The sequence below is a fragment of the Hyla sarda genome, chromosome 1 (genome assembly GCF_029499605.1).
Source record: "Hyla sarda isolate aHylSar1 chromosome 1, aHylSar1.hap1, whole genome shotgun sequence".
Classification (NCBI taxonomy): domain Eukaryota; kingdom Metazoa; phylum Chordata; class Amphibia; order Anura; family Hylidae; genus Hyla; species Hyla sarda.
In genome coordinates this window covers 612,241,183-612,262,874 of record NC_079189.1, presented here as the reverse complement: position 1 = coordinate 612,262,874, position 21,692 = coordinate 612,241,183, and the positions used below count along the sequence as shown (strand labels likewise).

General features: G+C 48.1%; 1 protein-coding gene and 1 long non-coding RNA gene across 2 annotated transcripts in view; both read left to right on the top strand.

The window, feature by feature from the left end:
• LOC130306275 (zinc finger protein 268-like) overlaps positions 1–21,692 on the top strand; it is a 189,915-nt gene that overhangs the window by 46,092 nt on the left and 122,131 nt on the right. The gene's annotated exons all lie outside the window — the stretch shown is intronic.
• Positions 8,481–10,267, top strand: LOC130298835 (uncharacterized). The gene is made up of 3 exons (XR_008850127.1): positions 8,481–8,570; positions 9,321–9,468; positions 10,111–10,267. It is a non-coding gene; the product is annotated as an uncharacterized LOC130298835 (long non-coding RNA).

Below are 21,692 nucleotides of genomic sequence, written 5' to 3'. Positions count from 1 at the left end.
AGAAGACTCTGTGAGTCCATGCTCCCTACTTCCATACCAGGTTACTTGACCTCATGGGAAAAGGAACTGGGTACAGCTCTCTCTCCCTCAGATAATGAATATGTTCTCAAATACTAGCAAGGCTTCTCCCGGTGTATTAGGCTCCGGGAGATGCATTTTAAGCTTCTCTCTAGATGGTACAAAACACCGGAATTTTTACATGCACACGGTCTCAGCGACTCAAATCTATGTTGGAGATGTGGTTCCCATGTGGGTATTATCACACATATATGGTGGACCTGTCCTTCCCTTAAACCCTTTTGGACTAAAATCATGGAGGCAATAACTTTTATCTTTCCCACATCACCCTCTCTTCAGCCTGACATGGTTCTCCTTGGGAGACCATCTCTTAATTTTCAGCCCCGTAGGAATTTGTTGTTGTCCCACCTTTTTTTTTCTGCTAAATCTCTGATCCCCTTGAAATGGTTGAATACCACTCTACCTACTATTATGGAATGGGAATCTAAGGTCCACCAGATATGCCGTTTTGAGGAAATGTCTAGTAAAGTGGAACATACACATGAAAAATTTCTGTCCGTCTGGTCTCCCTGGTTCACATACTGCAAACTACGTGGTGTCTGAAATCTAACTACTGAAAGTCAGAAAACTAATGTGTGGACAGCATGTTAATTGTTGGCATCATATCACTGCCCCTCCCCAATGGGATTGAGCTTGGCACGCTCTAGCAGTACTATGCATAACCTTAACTACTCATCTTACTCTTCTCTATCATTGACCCCTCCCTTCCCCCCACCTTCTCCTACTCTTCCCCTCCCCACCCCACCCTTTCTTTTTCTCTACCTTTCTCATGACCATAATAATTTCTATCCATCTCTCACATGTGACTTGCCTCTGAATAGGTATAACATTTTGTCGCCCTGGCAACTTACTTGACCTGTTCGTTTGTTGTTTGTTTATTATGTACTGCTTAAGGGCTCTGTGTAGTCCTACTTGGATGTCAAGTTCTTGCTCTATATGGCATTATTTTCCTTGGTTTTGAAAATGAATAAAAACTTATTTGACAAACAAATAAAATAAAAGGGCTAAGGAGGGCTGTGGGGGAGTTATTTTTTTATTTTTTCCAATGTGCATGTTTTTTGTAATTGAATTTTCAGGCTTATTAGTGGAAGCCGTCAGGTAGACAGAATCCATTACTAATCCGGGGTTTAGTGCTAACCCCCAATTATTACCCCGGTACCCACCACCACAGGGGTGCTGTAAGAACAGACACCAACAGGCCCAGAGGGTCAAAAAATGGTGCTCCTGGACCTAGGTGGTAACAGGTTGGCGTTATTTAGGCTGGGGAGGGCCAGTAACAATGGTCCTCGCCCACCCTGGTAACATCTGTTGCTGCTTGGTTGGTATCTGCCTGATACTGAAAATAAGGGGAATCACACACTTTTTTATTTAAAAAAAAAAAAAAAAAAAAACCTGCATAGGGTTCCCCATATTTTCAGTATCAGCCAGATACCTACCAAGCAGCAACAGATGTTACCAGGGTTGGCGAGGACTGTTATTGGCCCACCCCAGCCTAAAAAAAGCCAACCTGTTACCTGTTTTTGACGCACTGGGCATGTTGGTACAGGTTCTTCCCGGTACCCCTGTGGCGGTGGGTATCGGGGTAATAATTGAATAATTGGAGGTTAGCGCTAGCTGATTTTGGGGCTAACACTGAGTAATGGATTCTGTCTACAAGACAGCTTCCACTACTAAGCCTGAAAATTCAGTTATAAAAACACAACACATTGGCCCTCATTTACTATTCTAAACCCTACTTGTTTTGTCGTTTTTTTTTTGTCACAGTCATCGTGCGCCAGTCTGCTACACGATGCGACTTTTTTTTCCAGACGGACCCGATGTGGATTCTCCCAAACCCGAAAAAGGGGCGTAACCCGACATTTCTGAGCTTTCCCACGTATTTATAAAGGTTTCCAACCCGAATTTGTTGAATTGTTGTGGATTCTTTCCCGACAACTCCGAGGAGTTGGAAACCAAAACCTACAAAACCCAGTGCAACAAACAGGATGCGACATAATAATAAATACCAGGGAAAAAAGCAGTTGGGTAAGAAAGCAACATAGACTTACAACCCAATTTTCTAAGTAAATGAGGGTCATTGTAAGAAATTTATTTAAAAAAAAACACTCCCCCACAGCCCTCATTGACCATTTTATTGAAATAAAAAAAAAAAAAAACGCTGGTCATCATCGCAGTCCTCCGCATTCACGTATCTGAAATGGAAAACAAGCTATAGAGGTTAGAAAATTTTTTGCGCTCTTCCCTGGAGAGAGCACACATAATGCAGCATGTTCCTAAACAGGGAGCCTCCAATTGTTGCTAAACTACAATTCCCATAGTGGGGGGCTGTAGTTAAGCAACAGCTGGAGTCTCCCTGTTTGGGAACACACTGCCAGAAAGGCTCGGTTCCCATTATGCAAAACGCATAATGTGAACAGTCAGGCCTGGACTGTGTAGCTCCGCCCCCTAATGATGTCATCAATAGGGGGCGTGGCAGTAAAGGTCGCAGGGGGTCTCAGACGTGAGACCCCCTTTTCGATCTGTCCTTGGACTACTAGGGATGGCACTTGCACATGTGTGGAACCACTTTTGGACAGTTAGGACTACTACTCCCATCATGGACAGACTGTCCATGATGGAAGTTATAGTCCAGGGGCCGATCGCAGCAGGTCATTCTCCAGAGACCCGCTGCGATCCGTATTAACTGTACATGTGGCTCCACTGCCAGCTCCTGTATACGCTGTCATAATTAATAATCCTCGCCACCGGGAGATGGGAGCTCTGATTGGTGGACAGAGTATACAGGAGCCGGCGGGGAGCGCAGTGGAGCCGCATGTGCCGCCAGCTTGGACAGTTAATAAATGCGGATCGCAGCAGGTCTCTGGAGAATGACCTTCTGCGATCGGCCCCTGTACTCTAACTCCCATTATGGGCGCAGTCTGTCCATGATTGGAGTAGTAGTCCTAACTGTTCCAAGAGTCCCGCAGCCGGGGGGATGTACAAGTGCCGTCCCTCAGCCATCATGTTCCATGATGGGAGTAGTTGTAGTTTAGCAGTGTTGAGGGACGGCTCCTGCATCCCCCGGCTGTCTCGGTAGAACACTTTCCTACGTGTCCTTTTTTATGGTGTATTTTTGCAGTAAAAAAACCACTTATTTGAAAAAAAAAAAAAAACATGCGTAAAAAAAATAAAATAAAAACTACACATGATAAATTAGTATCCACTGCAAAATGCCGTCCATAATACACACACAAAAAAATCAAGTGCTTGCTTTTTGCTCTATCAAAAAAGACACAAAAAAGATGCAAAATAACTCAATGCGCAAAATATTTGCACTACATATAGAAAAGAAAAATCGTCTCCCACCAATGATAAACTTCCCCCTTAGGGTAGGTTCACACGAGAGGATTTACAGGGTATTTTACGCTGCGGATCCGCTGGTGAAGACCGCTCTATGCTGTCATTACATGTGCCTGCTCGTAGAGGCGTACTCACACATGGCAGCCGCTCTCCCTGCTCTGAGCTAGGCAGAGAGCTCCCATGATGTGCGAGTATACTGCAGTGCATCTGCTCGTAGCAGCGTATGCAGCGATGTGCGAGTATACTGCAGTGTGTCTGCTCGTAGCGGCGTACTTGCACATGACAGCCGCTCTCCCTGCTCTGAGCTAGGCAGAGAGCTCCCGCGATGTGCGAGTATACTGCAGTGCGTCTGCTCGTAGTGGCGTATGCAGCGATGTGTGAGTATACTGCAGTGCGTCTGCTCGTAGCGGCGTATGCAGCGATGTGTGAGTATACTGCAGTGCGTCTGCTCGTAGCGGCGTATGCAGCGATGTGTGAGTATACTGCAGTGCGTCTGCTCGTTGCGGCGTATGCAGCGATGTGCGAGTATACTGCAGTGCGTCTGCTCGTAGCGGTGTATTGCAGACACATGTAAGGACAGCATAGAGCGCCATTCACCAGCGGATCCGCAGCGAAAATCCACTCATGTGAATGTACCCTTAGAGGGATTGCTGGTGAGGAGAAGGGCAGAAGCGCTTTAGTAGCGGGAGGTTTTCTCTTGCTGGGTGAATGGTTAAGGCTCCTTTCACACTGACATTTTTGGCCGGTAGGTGACGTCCATTAGGAAGATGGTGGGAGAAGAATGTGACATGTGACATCTTCATCTCCTGCTATGTTCCGGAGGAATAACAGGAGTTATAACGGATTCAAGTGAAGGGGATCCTCTTTGCCCGTTATGACGGCTCCGTTACAATTACGGGCGTTAAAGGGGTACTCCGGTGGAAAACTTTTTTTTTTTTTTTTGTTAACTGGTGGCAGAAAGATAAACAGATTTGTAAATTACTTCTATTAAAAAATCTTAATCCTTCCAGTACTTATTAGCTGCTGAATACTACAGAGGAAATTATTTTCTTTTTGGAACATAGAGCTCTCTGCTGACATCACGAGCACAGTGCTCTCTGCTGACATCTCTGTCCATTTTAGGAACTGTCCAGAGAAGCATATGTTTGCTATGGGGATTTTCTCCTACTCTGGACAGTTCCTAAAATGGACAGAGATGTCAGCAGAGAGCACTGTGCTCGTTATGTCAGAAGAGAGCTCTATGTTCCAAAAAGAAAATAATTTCCTCTGTAGTATTCAGTTAACAAAAAAAAAAGTTTTAGGACTTATACGAGCCGGTCTGGAGTCTGCAAGAAGCACAGTTGATATCCCCAGAGACTTATGAGTGGCTTGCTGTAATGCTCTGCAGGGGGGGGGGGGGTTGCTGACCATTACAGCAACCCCCCTCCCCCCGCAGACCATTACAGCAACCCCCCCTGTCTCCTACAGGGTATTACAGCAACCCCCCCCCCCTCTCTCCTGCAGGGCATTACAGCAACCCTCTCTCCTGCAGGGCATTACAGCAACCACCTCCCTCTCTCCTGCAGAGCATTACAGCAACCCCCCCTCTCTCTCCTGCAAGGCATTACAGCAACCACCTCCCTCTCTCCTGCAGGGCATTACAGCAACCACCTCCCTCTCTCCTGCAGAGCATTACAGCAACCCCCCCTCTCTCTCCTGCAAGGCATTACAGCAACCCTCCCCCCTCTCTCCTGCAGAGCATTACAGCAACCCTCCCCCCTCTCTCCTGCAGGGCATTACAGCAACCCCCTCCCTCTCTCCTGCAGAGCATTACAGCAACACCCCCCCCTCTCTTCTGCAGGGCATTACAGCAACCCCCTCCCTCTCTCCTGCAGAGCATTACAGCAATCCCCCCCCCCCCCTCTCTCCTGCAGGGCATTACAGCAACCCTACCCCCTCTCTCCTGCAGGGCATTACAGCAACCCCCCCTCTCTCTCCTGCAGGGCATTACAGCAACCCCCCCCCCCCCTCTCTCTCCTGCAGGGCATTACAGCAACCCCTCCCTCTCTCCTGCAGAGCATTACAGCAACCCCCCCTCTCTCCTGCAGAGCATTACAGCAACCCCCCCCTCCCTCTCTCCTGCAGGGCATTACAGCAATCCCCCCTCTCTCCAGCAGAGCATTACAGCAACCCCCCCTCTCTCCTGCAGAGCATTACAGCAACCCCCCCCCCCTTCTCTCCTGCAGGGCATTACAGCAACCCCCCACTCCCTCTCTCCTGCAGAGCATTACAGCAACCCCCTCCCTCTCTCCTGCAGGGCATTATAGCAACCCCCTCCCTCTCTACTGCAGAGCATTACAGCAAGCCCCCCTCCCTCTCTCCTGCAGGGCATTACAGCAACCCCCCCCCCCCCTCTCTCTCTCCTGCAGGGCATTACAGCAACCCCCTCCCTCTCTCCTGCAGGGCATTACAGCAACCCCCCCCCCTCTCTCTCCTGCAGGGCATTACAGCAACCCCCCCCCTCTCTCTCTCTCCTGCAGGGCATTACAGCAACCCCCTCCCTCTCTCTCCTGCAGAGCATTACAGCAACCCCCCCTCTCTCCTGCAGGGCATTACAGCAACCCCCCCCCCCCCCTCCCTCCTGCAGGGCATTACAGAAACCCCTCCCTCTCTCCTGCAGGGCATTACAGCAACCCCTCCCTCTCTCCTGCAGAGCATTACAGCAACCCCCCCCTCTCTCCTGCAGGGCATTACAGCAACCCTCCCCCCTCTCTCCTGCAGGGCATTACAGCAACCCCCTCCCTCTCTCCTGCAGGGCATTACAGCAACCCCCCCCCCCCTCTCTCTCCTGCAGGGCATTACAGCAACCCCTCCCTCTTTCCTGCAGAGCATTACAGCAACCCCCCCCCCTCTCCTGCAGAGCATTACAGCAACCCCCCCTCCCTCTCTCCTGCAGAGCATTACAGCAAACCCCCCCCTCTCTCCTGCAGGGCATTACAGCAACCCTCCCCCCTCTCTCCTGCAGGGCATTACAGCAACCCCCTCCCTCTCTCCTGCAGGGCATTACAGCAACCCCCCCCCCCTCTCTCTCCTGCAGGGCATTACAGCAACCCCTCCCTCTTTCCTGCAGAGCATTACAGCAACCCCCCCCCCTCTCCTGCAGAGCATTACAGCAACCCCCCCTCCCTCTCTCCTGCAGGGCATTACAGCAACCCCCCCCTCTCTCCAGCAGAGCATTACAGTAACCCCCTCCCTCTCTACTGCAGAGCATTACAGCAACCCCCTCCCTCTCTCCTGCAGGGCATTATAGCAACCCCCTCCCTCTCTACTGCAGGGCATTACAGCAACCCCCCCCCCCTCTCTCTCCTGCAGGGCATTACAGCAACCCCTCTCTTTCCTGCAGAGCATTACAGCAACCCCCCCCCCTCTCCTGCAGAGCATTACAGCAACCCCCCCTCCCTCTCTCCTGCAGGGCATTACAGCAACCCTCCCCCCTCTCTCCTGCAGGGCATTACAGCAACCCCCCCCTCTCTCCAGCAGAGCATTACAGTAACCCCCTCCCTCTCTCCTGCAGAGCATTACAGCAACCCCCCCCCCTCTCTCCTGCAGGGCATTACAGCAACCCACCACTCCCTCTCTCCTGCAGAGCATTACAGCAACCCCCTCCCTCTCTCCTGCAGGGCATTATAGCAACCCCCTCCCTCTCTACTGCAGAGCATTACAGCAACCCCCCCTCCCTCTCTCCGGCAGGGCATTACAGCAACCCCCTCCCTCTCTCTCCTGCAGAGCATTACAGCAACCCCCTCCCTCTCTCCTGCAGGGCATTATAGCAACCCCCTCCCTCCCGCAGGGCATTACAGCAACCCCCCCTCTCTCCTGCAGGGCATTACAGCAACCCCCTCCCTCTCTCTCCTGCAGAGCATTACAGCAACCCCCTCCCTCTCTCCTGCAGGGCATTACAGCAACCCCCCCACTCCCTCTCTCCTGCAGAACATTACAGCAACCCCCTCCCTCTCTCCTGCAGGGCATTACAGCAACCCCCTCCCTCTCTCCTGCAGGGCATTACAGCAACCCCCTCCCTCTCTCCTGCAGGGCATTACAGCAGCCCCCCCCCTCCCTCCTGCAGGGCATTACAGCAACCCCCCCCTCTCTCTCCTGCAGAGCATTACAGCAACCCCCCCCCCCTCTCTCTCTCTCCTGCAGAGCATTACAGCAACCCCCCCCCCTCCCTCTCTCCTGCAGGGCATTATAGCATCCCTCCCTCTCTCCTGCAGGGCATTATAGCATCCCCCCCTCTCTCCTGCAGGGCATTACAGCAACCCCCCCCTCTCCTGCAGAGCATTACAGCAACCCCCCCTCCTGCAGAGCATTACAGCAAACACCCCCCCCCCTCCTGCAGAGCATTACAGCAACTCCCTCCCTCCCTCCTGCAGGGCATTACAGCAACTCCCTCCCTCTCTCCTGCAGGGCATTACAGCACCCCCCCCCCCTCTCTCCTGCAGGGCATTACAGCACCCCCCCCCTCTCTCCTGCAGGGCATTACAGCACCCCCCCCCTCTCTCCTGCAGGGCATTACAGCACCCCCCCCCCCTCTCTCCTGCAGGGCATTACAGCACCCCCCCCCCCTCTCTCCTGCAGGGCATTACAGCACCCCCCCCCCTCTCTCCTGCAGAGCATTACAGCAACTCCCTCCCTCCCTCTCTCCTGCAGGGCATTACAGCACCCCCCCCCCCCCCCCTCTCTCCTGCAGAGCATTACAGCACCCCCCCCCCCCCCCTCTCTCCTGCAGGGCATTACAGCAATCTCCCCTCTCTCTCCTGCAGAGCATTACAGCAAAAACTCGTAAGTCTCTGGGGATATCAACTGTGCTTCTTACAGACTCCAACCCGCCTCTATAGGCCTCTGCAGACTATTACGTGGCCTCTGCAGAGTATCACTTGGTCATATACACCACCAAGAGGAAACCTCCCCCGATACTAAAGGTTCCGTCTTTTCCTCACCAGCAAATTACTTATAACCGCCAAATCTATTGTATTTCCTACAGACTCCACACTGGCTCCGCCTACTACAGTCTAGTCACATGACCGGTCACATGGCCATGACATCATCACAGGTCCTTTAACTGGCTAGGAAATAGCGTCTACTGTAAGCACACGGCTCCTCTACAGATACAGGTATGTGTGTGCGATCACAACCAGCACAGCAGAGTCCTGCATACACTGAGCAGATGAGCCTAGAGCAGCAGCCCCTGATCATGTGACTCCTCCTCCTCCATGTGACTGATCACATGACGGTGACATCATCGCAGGTCCTGTAAGCACACGGCTCCTGTACAGTCTGCAGGTGGAGGTATATACGGTTGTGGTGACATCAGGAGCGCTGGGGGAGGGGACATTACTATTAACCCCTTCAGGTCCACAAGGTTTTATGACTTAAAGGAGTAGTCCAGTGGTGACCCAGTGGTGAACAACTTATCCCCTATACTAAGAATAGGGGATAAGTTTGAGATCGCGGGGGTCCGACCGCTGGGGCCCCCTGCGATCTCTCTGTACGGGGGCCAGGCTCTCCGGCCAGATAGCGGGTGTCGACCCCTGCACGAAGCGGCGGCCGACACGCCCCCTTCAATACAACTCTATGGCAGAGCCGAAGCGCTGCATTCGGCAATCTCCGGCTCTGCCATAGAGTTGTATTGAGGGGGCGTGTCGGCCGCCGCTTCGTGCAGGGGTCCCAGCGGTCGGGACCCCCGCGATCTCAAACTTATCCCCTATCCTTAGGATAGGGGATAAGTTTTTCACCACTGGACTACCCCTTTAAGGAAGAAGATCACAAGATCCAGAACTTTCTGTGTATTTGTCTCTTTCTCTATCTGTTGTTGTTTCTATTAGCAGCCGCCATTTCTCATCGTCTCCTCTTCTTCCCTTCAGGTTTCACCAATCCAGGATCCTCTGCTGATATCTTCTATATAAGAGAATTCTCCTGGATGACCCATCAACCATGGAGAGAGACAGGAACAAGATGGCCGACAGGATCATAAACCTCACCCTACAGATACTCTTCCAGCTTACTGGAGAGGTGAGGGATTCTGGGAGTGATGTCACATGACCTCATTCTTATCTATGTAATAACAGATGGATATGACTGGAGAGGTGAGGGATTCTGGGAGTGATGTCACATGACCTTATTCTTATCTATGTAATAACAGATGGATATGACTGGAGAGGTGAGGGATTCTGGGAGTGATGTCACATGACCTTATTCTTATCTATGTAATAACAGATGGATATGACTGGAGAGGTGAGGGATTATGGGAATGATGTCACATGACCTCATTCTTATCTATGTAATAACAGATGGATATGACTGGAGAGGTGAGGGATTCTGGGAGTGATGTCACATGACCTCATTCTTATCTATGTAATAACAGATGGATATGACTGGAGAGGTGAGGGATTCTGGGAGTGATGTCACATGACCTCATTCTTATCTATGTAATAACAGATGGATATGACTGGAGAGGTGAGGGATTCTGGGAGTGATGTCACATGACCCCATTCTTATCTATGTAATAACAGATGGATATGACTGGAGAGGTGAGGGATTCTGGGAGTGATGTCACATGACCTCATTCTTATCTATGTTATAACAGATATGACTGGAGAGGTGAAGGATTCTGGGAATGTATGTAGTGATATTAATGTGTCTCTCCATACACAGGATTACACAGTAGTGAAGAAGTCCTCTAGTGGGCGTTGTCGGGCCCCTGTGTATGAAGGATGGGGAAGAACCCTGAGCCCAATCCCGGGGCCCCCACCTCACTCCCTGATACATGAGGAAATGGATGAACAAAAGATCCTAGAGCTCATCAACAAGATGATGGAGCTGCTGACTGGAGAGGTGACCCTGCTGGGACATTATACAGTAATAGAGGGTCTGGTGATGACTGGAGAGGTGACACTGCTGGGACATTATACAGTAATGGAGGGGTCTGGTGATGACTGGAGAGGTGACACTGCTGGGAATGCTGGGACATTATACAGTAATGGAGGGGTCTGGTGATGACTGGAGAGGTGACACTGCTGGGACATTATACAGTAATGGAGGGGTCTGGTGATGACTGGAGAGGTGACACTGCTGGGACATTATACAGTAATGGAGGGGTCTGGTGATGACTGGAGAGGTGACACTGCTGGGAATGCTGGGACATTATACAGTAATGGAGGGGTCTGGTGATGACTGGAGAGGTGACACTGCTGGGACATTATACAGTAATGGAGGGGTCTGGTGATGACTGGAGAGGTGACACTGCTGGGACATTATACAGTAATGGGGGGGTCTGGTGATGACTGGAGAGGTGACACTGCTGGGACATTATACAGTAATAGAGGGGTCTGGTGATGACTGGAGAGGTGACACTGCTGGGACATTATACAGTAATGGGGGGGGGGTCTGGTGATGACTGGAGAGGTGACACTGCTGGGAATGCTGGGACATTATACAGTAATGGAGGGGTCTGGTGATGACTGGAGAGGTGACACTGCTGGGAATGCTGGGACATTATACAGTAATGGAGGGGTCTGGTGATGACTGGAGAGGTGACACTGCTGGGACATTATACAGTAATGGAGGGGTCTGGTGATGACTGGAGAGGTGACACTGCTGGGACATTATACAGTAATGGAGGGGTCTGGTGATGACTGGAGAGGTGACACTGCTGGGACATTATACAGTAATGGAGGGGTCTGGTGATGACTGGAGAGGTGACACTGCTGGGAATGCTGGGACATTATACAGTAATGGAGGGGTCTGGTGATGACTGGAGAGGTGACACTGCTGGGAATGCTGGGACATTATACAGTAACACCACTGGAGGGGTCGGGGTGATGACTGTATCATTGTGTGTCAGGTTCCTATAAGGTGTCAGGACGTGGCGGTCTATTTCTCCATGGAGGAGTGGGAGTATGTAGAAGGACACAAGGATCAGTACAAGGATCAGGTCATGATGGAGGATCAGCAGCCCCTCACATCACCAGGTAATAGACATGACTATATACACACGTCCTCTCATTATTTGTATGTAAAGAATGAATTCAGTCTCTGTGTTCCCTACAGTCAGATCCAGTAGAGATCCGCTCCTTCCTGTCAGTGTTTGGTTACTGATAATAATCCGCACTCACTGCTCTGAGGCCTTAAAGTTTCTTAATACTCCAATGTGTACATTTAGGCCCTGGAGTGTTAATTCCAGGATTTTAAGGGTATATATTTACGCACTGCGTCTTTAACAGGTTAAAGTGTACCTGTCATAAACAATAACTTTTTTCTGTATATAATGTAGATAATACCATTATATGTATATTAGTAAAATACATTGTTTACAAAATGTGTATATTTTTGGGTGAAAAAATTCTTTACCTGCAGCTTTTGCCTGTTTGTCTTTGTGAGGAGACCAAATACATGAAGTGAGGGCAGGAGAAGCAGGGCTCTGTGCAGGCTCCTGGGTTGTGTGAGCCAGAAGCGTGTCATAGAGCCTTATTGAACAGAGCCCTGCTTGTCCTCAGTGTACAGAGCCCTGCTTGTCCTCAGTGTACAGAGCCCTGCTTGTCCTCGGTGTACAGAGCCCTGCTTGTCCTCGGTGTACAGAGCCCTGCTTGTCCTCGGTGTACAGAGCCCTGCTTGTCCTCTGTGTACAGAGCCCTGCTTGTCCTCTGTGTACAGAGCCCTGCTTGTCCCCAGTGTACAGAGCCCTGATTGTCCCCAGTGTACAGAGCCCTGCTTTTCCTCGGTGTACAGAACCCTGCTTGTCCTCGGTGTACAGAGCCCTGCTTGTCCTCGGTGTACAGAGCCCTACTTGTCCTCAGTGTACAGAGCCCTGCTTGTCCTTAGTGTGTACAGAGCCCTGCTTGTCCCCAGTGTACAGAGCCCTGCTTGTCCTCAGTGTACAGAGCCCTGCTTGTCCTCAGTGTACAGAGCCCTGCTTGTCCTCTGTGTACAGAGCCCTGCTTGTCCTTAGTGTGTACAGAGCCCTGCTTGTCCCCGGTGTACAGAGCCCTGCTTGTCCCCGGTGTACAAAGCCCTGCTTGTCCTCGGTGTACAGAACCCTGCTTGTCCTCGGTGTACAGAGCCCTGCTTGTCCTCGGTGTTCAGAGCCCTGCTTGTCCTTAGTGTGTACAGAGCCCTGCTTGTCCCCCGGTGTACAGAGCCCTGCTTGTCCTCGGTGTACAGAGCCCTGCTTGTCCTCGGTGTACAGAGCCCTGCTTGTCCTTAGTGTGTACAGAGCCCTGCTTGTCCCCAGTGTACAGAGCCCTGCTTGTCCTCGGTGTACAGAGCCCTGCTTGTCCTCGGTGTACAGAGCCCTGCTTGTCCTCGGTGTACAGAGCCCTGCTTGTCCTCAATGTACAGAGCCCTGCTTGTCCCCAGTGTACAGAGCCCTGCTTGTCCCCGGTGTACAGAGCCCTGCTTGTCCCCGGTGTACAGAGCCCTGCTTGTCCCCGGTGTACAGAGCCCTGCTTGTCCCCGGTGTACAGAGCCCTGCTTGTCCTCGGTGTACAGAGCCCAGCTTGTCCTCGGTGTACAGAGCCCAGCTTGTCCTCGGTGTACAGAGCCCTGCTTGTCCTCGGTGTACAGAGCCCTGCTTGTCCTCGGTGTACAGAGCCCTGCTTGTCCTCGGTGTACAGAGCCCTGCTTGTCCTCGGTGTACAGAGCCCTGCTTGTCCTCGGTGTACAGAGCCCTGCTTGTCCTCGGTGTACAGAGCCCTGCTTGTCCTCGGTGTACAGAGCCCTGCTTGTCCTCGGTGTACAGAGCCCTGCTTGTCCTCGGTGTACAGAGCCCTGCTTGTCCTCGGTGTACAGAGCCCTGCTTGTCCTCGGTGTACAGAGCCCTGCTTGTCCTCGGTGTACAGAGCCCTGCTTGTCCTCAGTGTACAGAGCCCTGCTTGTCCTCAGTGTACAGAGCCCTGCTTGTCCTCAGTGTACAGAGCCCTGCTTGTCCTCAGTGTACAGAGCCCTGCTTGTCCTTAGTGCACAGGGCTAGGGCTAGGCGGTATGCCGAAACATACCGAATTTTTTTTCCTGCACGATATTAATTTTTCCCCATACTGCAATACCGGTTTGGCCCCTCCCCCTGCACTGTGTGAATGTGCATGTGTGTGTATACAATGTGAGTGTGCATATATGTTGTATGTGCATAAAGAAAGTCTGGGAAGGAACCGGCACTGTGTTCAGGACTCCAGGGTCCAGGTGGGTGCTCTGCTGCTGGGGACAGGACTCAATGTCCCATGAACTTCACATCCAAAATGAGAAAGAAGCGGCACTCTGAGGTAGCATAAAAATAGCGCGGTTTATTCACCCATCGTGATACGGTGCTACGTTTCAGTCTTCACTATGAACTTGAGAAAGGTCTCATTGTGAAGACCGAAACGTAGCACCATATCACGATGGGTGAATAAACCGCGCTATTTTTATGCTACCTCAGAGTGCCGCTTCTTTCTCATTTTGGATGTGTGTGTATAGTGTGAATGTGCGTATACAGTGAAGGAAAAATTATTTGGGCTCCTGCTGATTTTGCAAGTTTGCCTAATGACAAGGAAATGATTAGTCTGTAATTTTATCGGTCGTTTAATTCAGAATCCAGAAAAATGCATTTCAAATAAATCATGAATTGATTTGCATTGTATTCAGTGAAATAAGTATTTGACCCCTGATCATTTGGCAAGATTTCTGGCTCTCAGTTGTCTTTAATTCAGTAACAAGCTAAGATTAGGAGCACTCTCTTAACCCCTTAAGGACCAGGCCATTTTACACCTTAGGACCCGGCCATTTTTTGAACATCTGACCACTGTCACTTTAAACATTAATAACTCTGGAATGCTTTTAGTTATCATTCCGATTCCGAGATTGTTTTTTCGTGACATATTCTACTTTAACATAGTGGTAAAATTTTGTGGTAACTTGCATCCTTTCTTGGTGAAAAATCCCAAAATTTGATGAAAAATTTGAAAATTTAGCATTTTTCTAACTTTGAAGCTCTCTGCTTGTAAGGAAAATGGATATTCCAAATAAATATTTTTTTTATTCACATTTCCAATATGTCTACTTTATGTTTGCATCATAAAATTGACAAGTTTTTTTTACTTTTGGAAGACACCACAGGGCTTCAAAGTTCAGCAGCAATTTTCCAATTTTTCACAAAATTTTCAAACTCACTATTTTTCAGGGACCAGTTCAGGTTTGAAGTGGATTTGAAGGGTCTTCATATTAGAAATACCCCACAAATGACCCCATTATACAAACTGCACCCCCCAAAGTATTCAAAATGACATTCAGTCAGCATTTTAACCCTTTAGGTGTTTCACAGGAATAGCAGCAAAGTGAAGGAGAAAATTCACAATCTTCATTTTTTACACTCGCATGTTCTTGTAGACCCAATTTTTGAATTTTTACAAGGGGTAAAAGGAGAAAATGTATACTTATATTTGTAGCCCAATTTCTCTCGAGTAAGCACATACCTCATATGTCTATGTAAAGTGTTCGGTGGCGCAGTAGAGGGCTCAGAAGCGAAGGAGCGACAAGGGGATTTTGGAGAGTATGTTTTTCTGAAATGGTTTTTGGGGGGCATGTTGCATTTAGGAAGCCCCTATGGTGCCAGAAAAGCAAAAAAAAAAAAAAAAAAAAAACACATGCCATAACATTTTGGAAACTAGACCCCTTGAGGAACGTAACAAGGAATTAAGTGAGCTTTAATACCCAACAGGTGTTTCACGACTTTTGCATATGTAAAAAAAAATAAAAAATTTCACTAAAATGTGTGTTTCCCCCAAAATTTCCTATTTTTGCATGGGTTAATAGCAGAAAAGACCCCGCAAAATTTGTAACCCAATCTCTTCTGAGTATGGAGGTACCCCATAAGTTTACCTGAAGCGCACTGCGGGCGAACTACAATGCTCAGAAGAGAAGGAGTCATATTTGGCTTTTTCAGAGCAAATTTTGCTCGGGGGGGCATGTCGCATTTAGGAAACCCCTATGGTGTCAGGACAGCAAACCCCCCACCCCCCACCCCCCCACATGCCATACCATTTTGGAAACTAGACCCCTTGAGCAATGTAACAAGGAATTAAGTGAGCCTTAATACCCCACAGGGGTTTCACGACTTTCGCATATGTAAGAGAAAAAAAAAACATTTCACTAAAATGTGTGTTTCCCCCCAAATTTCAAATTTTTGCAAGGGTTAATAGCAGAAAAGTCCCCCAAAATTTGTAACCCCATCTCTTCTGAGTATGTAGGTACCCCATAAGTGAATGTCAAGTGCACTGCAGGGGCGCCACAATGCTCAGAAGAGAAGGAGTCACATTTGCAAACTTTGCTGAAATGGGGGGGACATGTCGCATTTAGGAAGCTCCTATGGTGCCAGGACAGCAAAAAAAAAAAAAACATGGCATACCATTTTGGAAACTAGACCCCTTGAGGAATGTAACAATGGGTAAAGTGAGCCTTAATACCCCACAGGGGTTTCACAACTTTTGCATATGTAAAAAAATATTTAAAAAAAATTTCACAAAAATGTGTGTTTCCCCCCAAATTTAAAATTTTTACAAGGGTTAATAGCAGAAAAGACCCCCCCACAATTTGTAAATACATTTCTTTGGTGTAAGGACATACCTTATTTTTTGATGATTTGGGCTTGGCGAGTGCACAGCAGGTCTTGCTTGAGTGGGAGCGCAGTCAGGGACCTTGAGCTTGATATGGAGTCAGGATGTGGGACGCCCCCTCAAGGAGCGTTAATGGGGCGAGCACAGAGCCCTAAAATAGGGGAACACTATGGGGGACAATGGGCCGTAACTGGGGTAGACAGGTGGGGTACAGAGGCCCGTAATATGGGGTACAGTGGGCCAGAAAATTATAAAACATAATAAAACAGGACATGTTCTCAGAATGATGACCCAGAGCATAGCCAAAACTAAAAAAAAATATGCCCGCCCCAAACCCCATGCACTGAATCATCATTCTGGGAATGTGACGTGTGTGGCCGTCCCTAACCTGTTGCCTCAAATGCGCACCCGCTCAGGTGGAGAGAGAGCGCTGCACATTTGAGGCAACATAAAAAAGTCCCCGATGATAGTGACTCAGTGACCCATGACCCATTTCTGAAAAACACCCCCAGAGGTCTTATCAGGTTTTTTTTTTTCTTTTTTTTTTTTGGACAATTTAGTGATTTATGGGGGTTAAATTTTGGAATGTACTCTGGACTTGGTACATTGGTCAAATTATGGAAAATTAAACTGAAAAGGGAAAATGTAGTGCTCCATGGAAGTGTGATACTCCCTGAAGCAGCCTATGCAGAGGCCGGATTATCTGGGCAAGTGTCACACTGAATGGTGGTGTCCTTCCAAATCCCCCTCTTGCGACACACTCTGCATCTTTTCTGGGATCGCCCCTTCTTTCCACTGTGGGGGATCACACCTGGAAAGTGTTGGCCTGGGAAGTGTGTATGTGGTGCTTGGTGTATCACAGTATATAATGGTGTGTGATTATCAACCACACACCGTTATTATACAAAAAAAGGGGGTGGCAAACGCAGCTCCCTGAACCCCTAATAGGACCCGGGGTAAGGGATCAGACCCTAATAGGACCCTGGGGGACATATTGGGGGGGGGAGGGATTTTTTGTAACCTTCTTTAACTCTTTTTATCAGGGGGAAAAAAAAAGCCGTGGCCAAAAAAAAGGGATGGCGCACGCAGCTCCCCGAACCCCTAATAGAGCCCGGGGTCAGGGATCAAGCCCTAATAGGACCCTTGGGACCTATTAGGGGGGGAGGGGGGGGGGTTACTTTTATATATATATATTTTTTTTACTTATATTATTTTATTATACTTTATTACACCTACCTGTCCCTGCAAGCCTCTGTCCCTATTCTAACGGCTACTGAGGGGGCTCCAGAGCTCCGAGGGGGGATCAACGGTCCTCTTCCTGCTGCGGCACCCGCTGACTGAACACAGAGAGCGGGTACAGCGGCGGGAAGGATCGTTAAGCCCTCCTCTGCCGCTCTGCTATTGGCTGGACGATTGCCAGCCAATAGCAGCGTTGCTGAGGCAGTGACAGTATTGTACACAGCTGATCACCTTGTATTTGCGGGTCATCGGGTCACAAGTGACCCGAATCGCCGAAGATCGCTTGCGTGATTTCCCGGGACCCCCCCTCGGCATTTGCATGGCATGCCATTCCGATCTCCTCCCGGTGAGCGGCAGAGACCGGAAAACACCATGACGTACTCATACGTCATGGGTCCTTAAAGCCCAGGGTGCGGAGAGGTATGCATACGTCATGGGTCCTAAAGGGGTACTCCGGTGGAAAACCTTTTTTTTTTTTTTTTTATTCAACTGGTGCCAGAAAGTTAAACAGATTTGTAAATGACAAGATTAGGAAAGAGTCTGTATCAGCTCACCTGATCCCACACGTGCACGGCCAGCCTCTGGAACAAAGCAAGTACAAACGAAGGGTGGAGCCAGCACTGAGTAAAAAGTGTAATCCTTTATTGATATCCATATTGATATCGTTTGTACTAGATTTGTAAATTACTTCTATTAAAAAATCTTTACCCTTCCAGTACTTTTTAGCAGCTGTATGCTACAGAGGAAATTCTTTTCTTTTTGAATGTCTTTTTTGTCTTGACCACAGTGCTCTCTGCTGACCCCTCTGTCAGTGTCAAGAACTGTCCAGAGCAGCATAGGTTTGCAATGGGGATTTTCTCCTGCTCTGGTCAGTTCCTGACACTGCCATCAGGTGTCAGCAGAGAGCACTGTGGACAAGACAAAAAAAAGAAATTCAAAAGGAAATTAATTTCCTCTGTAGCATACAGCTGCTAAAAAGTATTGGAAGGGTAAAGATTTTTTAATAGAAGTCATTTACAAATCTGATTCAATCAAAAAAGCAAACCCGGCACTGCCCGGCTCAAGCACCTGTGTTCTTCAGACACTCACCCTATAGCAGATCCCAATAAAGTTTCACTGGTTGTGCTCACTGCAATATAGTCACCAGCATGTATACAACTTCATCCACAACGACAAAAGAAATGCAGGGCACTCACCAATAAATGCTTGAGTCTTCTTTATTCGGTAGATCTTATTACATCAGTGCGGTCAGACGCTCAACAGGGGTGTATTTCGGGGCTACGGTCCATTTCTCGCGATATTTGCGCTATGTTGAAGCGCAAATATCGCGAGAAACGGTCCGTTTGTCGTGATATTTGCGCTTCAACATAGCGCAAATATCGCGAGAAATGGTCCGTAGCCCCGAAATACACCCCTGTTGAGCGCCTGACCGCACTGATGTAATAAGATCTACCGAATAAAGAAGACTCAAGCAATTAATGGTGAGTGCCCTGCATTTCTTTTGTCGTTGTGGATGAAGTAATTTACAAATCTTTTTTAACTTTCTGGCACCAGTTGATTTAAAAAAAAAAAAAAAAAATTCCACTGGAGTATCCCTTAAAAGGGAGTGCTCCTTATCTCATTTAATTGCCTGTATAAAAGACACCTGTCCAGAGAAGCAATCAATCAGATTCCAAACTCACCACCATGGCCAAGTGCTCTCAATCACCCAAAATGCAAGGAAAAACTTAAATAAAAAGCCATCAAAAAGTCCCATCTACCCTAAAAAGGTAGAAATAAATACTGCCGATCACATTGCAAAAAATGAGTCCTAACACAGCTCCATAGACCCAAAGTTACAGGTTCCAGAATGTGGCGATTTACAGCTGTTTTGTAGATTTAAAGGGGTACTCTGCCCCTAGACATCTTATCCCCTATCCAAAGGATAGGGGATAAGATGTCAGATCGCCGTGGTGCCGCTGCTGGGGACCCCCGGGATCCCCACTGCGGCACCGCGCTATCATTACAGCACAGAGCGAGTTCTCTCTGTGCGTAATGACGGGCGATACAGGGGACGGAGCCGCGTGACGTCATGGCTCCGCCCCTCATGACATCATGTCCCGTCCCCTTAATGCAAGTCTATGGCAGGGGGCGTGACGACCACCGCGCCCCCTCCCATAGACTTGTATTGAAAGGGGCGGGCCGTGACGTCACGAGGGGCGGAGCTATGACGTCAAGCTGCTCCGTCCCCTGTATCGCCCGTCATTACATGCAGAGAGAACTCGCTCTGTGCTGTAATGATAGCGGGGTACTGCAGCAGCGATCCCCGGGGTCCCCAGCAGCGGCACCGCGGCAATCTGACATCTTATCCCCTATCCTTTGGATAGGAGATAAGATGTCTAGGGGCAGAATACCCCTTTAAAAAAATTGAAAAAAATAACGAAAACTATACAAATTGGGTATAAATGTAATCGTACCAACCTGATGAATAAAGATAAGATTTCAATACTCAAAAATAATCTGTTTTATTCTTGGCAGATTCTTGTACCAGATCATCAGAGGAGAATCTTATATCTTCAGATTATAAAGCAGATGATGATATCACACAAGATACATATGAAGAACATTCCATTATCCCAGATACACCCTCAGCCCTTCACAGCCAAGATCTCTCATCTCATCCTTATATACAGGTCCTGTCTTCTCATTCATCACAGGATGTTCAGCAAAATAAGAAAAAGCCATTTTCATGTTCAGAATGTGGGAAATGTTTTACTCTGAAATCAAATCTTGTCAAACATAAAAGAAGTCACATAAAAAAGAAGCCATGTTTGTGTTCAAAATGTGGGAAATGTTTTGTATATAATTCACATCTTGTTAGACATCAAAGAATTCACACAGGGGAGAAGCCATTTTCATGTTCAGAATGTGGGAAAAGTTTTACTCAGAGATCACATTTTGTTAAGCATCAAAAGAGTCACACAGGAGAGAAGCAATTTTCATGTTCAGAATGTGGGAAATGTTTTACTAGGCAATCGGGTCTTGTTCAACATCAAAACATTCACACAGGAGAGAAGCCATTTTCATGTCCAGAATGTGAGAAATGTTTTACTCATAAATTTTATCTTGTTATGCATTTAAGAACTCACACAGGAGAGAAGCCATTTTTATGTGTAGAATGTGGGAAATGTTTTATTCAAGAGTCAAATCTTGTTACACATCTAAGAACTCATACAGGAGAGAAGCCATTTTCATGTTCAGAATGTGGGAAATGTTTTTCTCTGAAAGCAAATCTTGTTCAACATCAAAAAATTCATACAGGAGAGAACTCATTTTCATGTCCACAATTTGGTAAATCTGTTACTGAGAAATCAGATTTTGTTGAACCTCAAAGTCACACAAAAGAGAAGCCATTTTTATGTTCAGAATGTGGGAAATGTTTTACTCGAAAAACAGGACTTATTCATCATCGAAGAACTCACACAGGAGAGAAGCCATATTCATGTTCAGAATGTGAGAAATGTTTTGCTCTGAAACCAGACCTTGTTAAACATCAAAGAACTCACACAGGAGAGAAGCCATATTCATGTTCAAAATGTGGGAAATGTTTTGCTCAGAAATCACCACTTATTAAACATCAAAGAACTCACACAGGAGAGAAGCCATATTCATGTTCAAAATGTGGGAAATGTTTTGCTCAGAAATCACTACTTATTAAACATCAAATAACTCACACAGGAGAGAAGCCTTTTTCGTGTTCAGAATGTGAGAAATGTTTTACTCAGAAATCACATCTTGTTAAGCATCAAAGAATTCACACAGGAGAGAAGCCATTTTTATGTTCAGAATGTGGAAAATGTTTTACTCAGAAATCAAATCTCGTTAAGCATCAAAGAATTCACACAGAGAAGACAATTCAGAGCAATAAATGATGCAGATAACACATCTATATATTAACCATGTACATAGGATATCTGACATTTATACATATATCATATACTGCATCTCCAAACTTGTTCCCAATTGTTAATAAAAGTTTTCTTTTAGAACGTAGTCACCGATCCAGCTATGTCATTATTATCATCATCTGTCATCACTGCCTCCACATTACACAGGTCTGATGGGGGAACAGGGTAAGTAAGGGTTAATGTTTGTGGTTCTAACAATAACTGTACAAGGATATATAAGAAGTAAGGAATAGATGAGATAAGATCTTCCAGCGCACACAGCTGCTGATATGGGAATTGGGTGGACGAGGCTCCTCGGGGGAGGGGTCACTTGTTATGTGTATAGGTGACGAGGCTCCTCCGGGGAGGGATCACTTGTTATGTGTATAGGTGACGAGGCTCCTCCGGGGAGGGGTCACTTGTTGTGTATAGGTGACGAGGCTCCTCCGGGGAGGGGTCACTTGTTATGTGTATAGGTGACGAGGCTCCT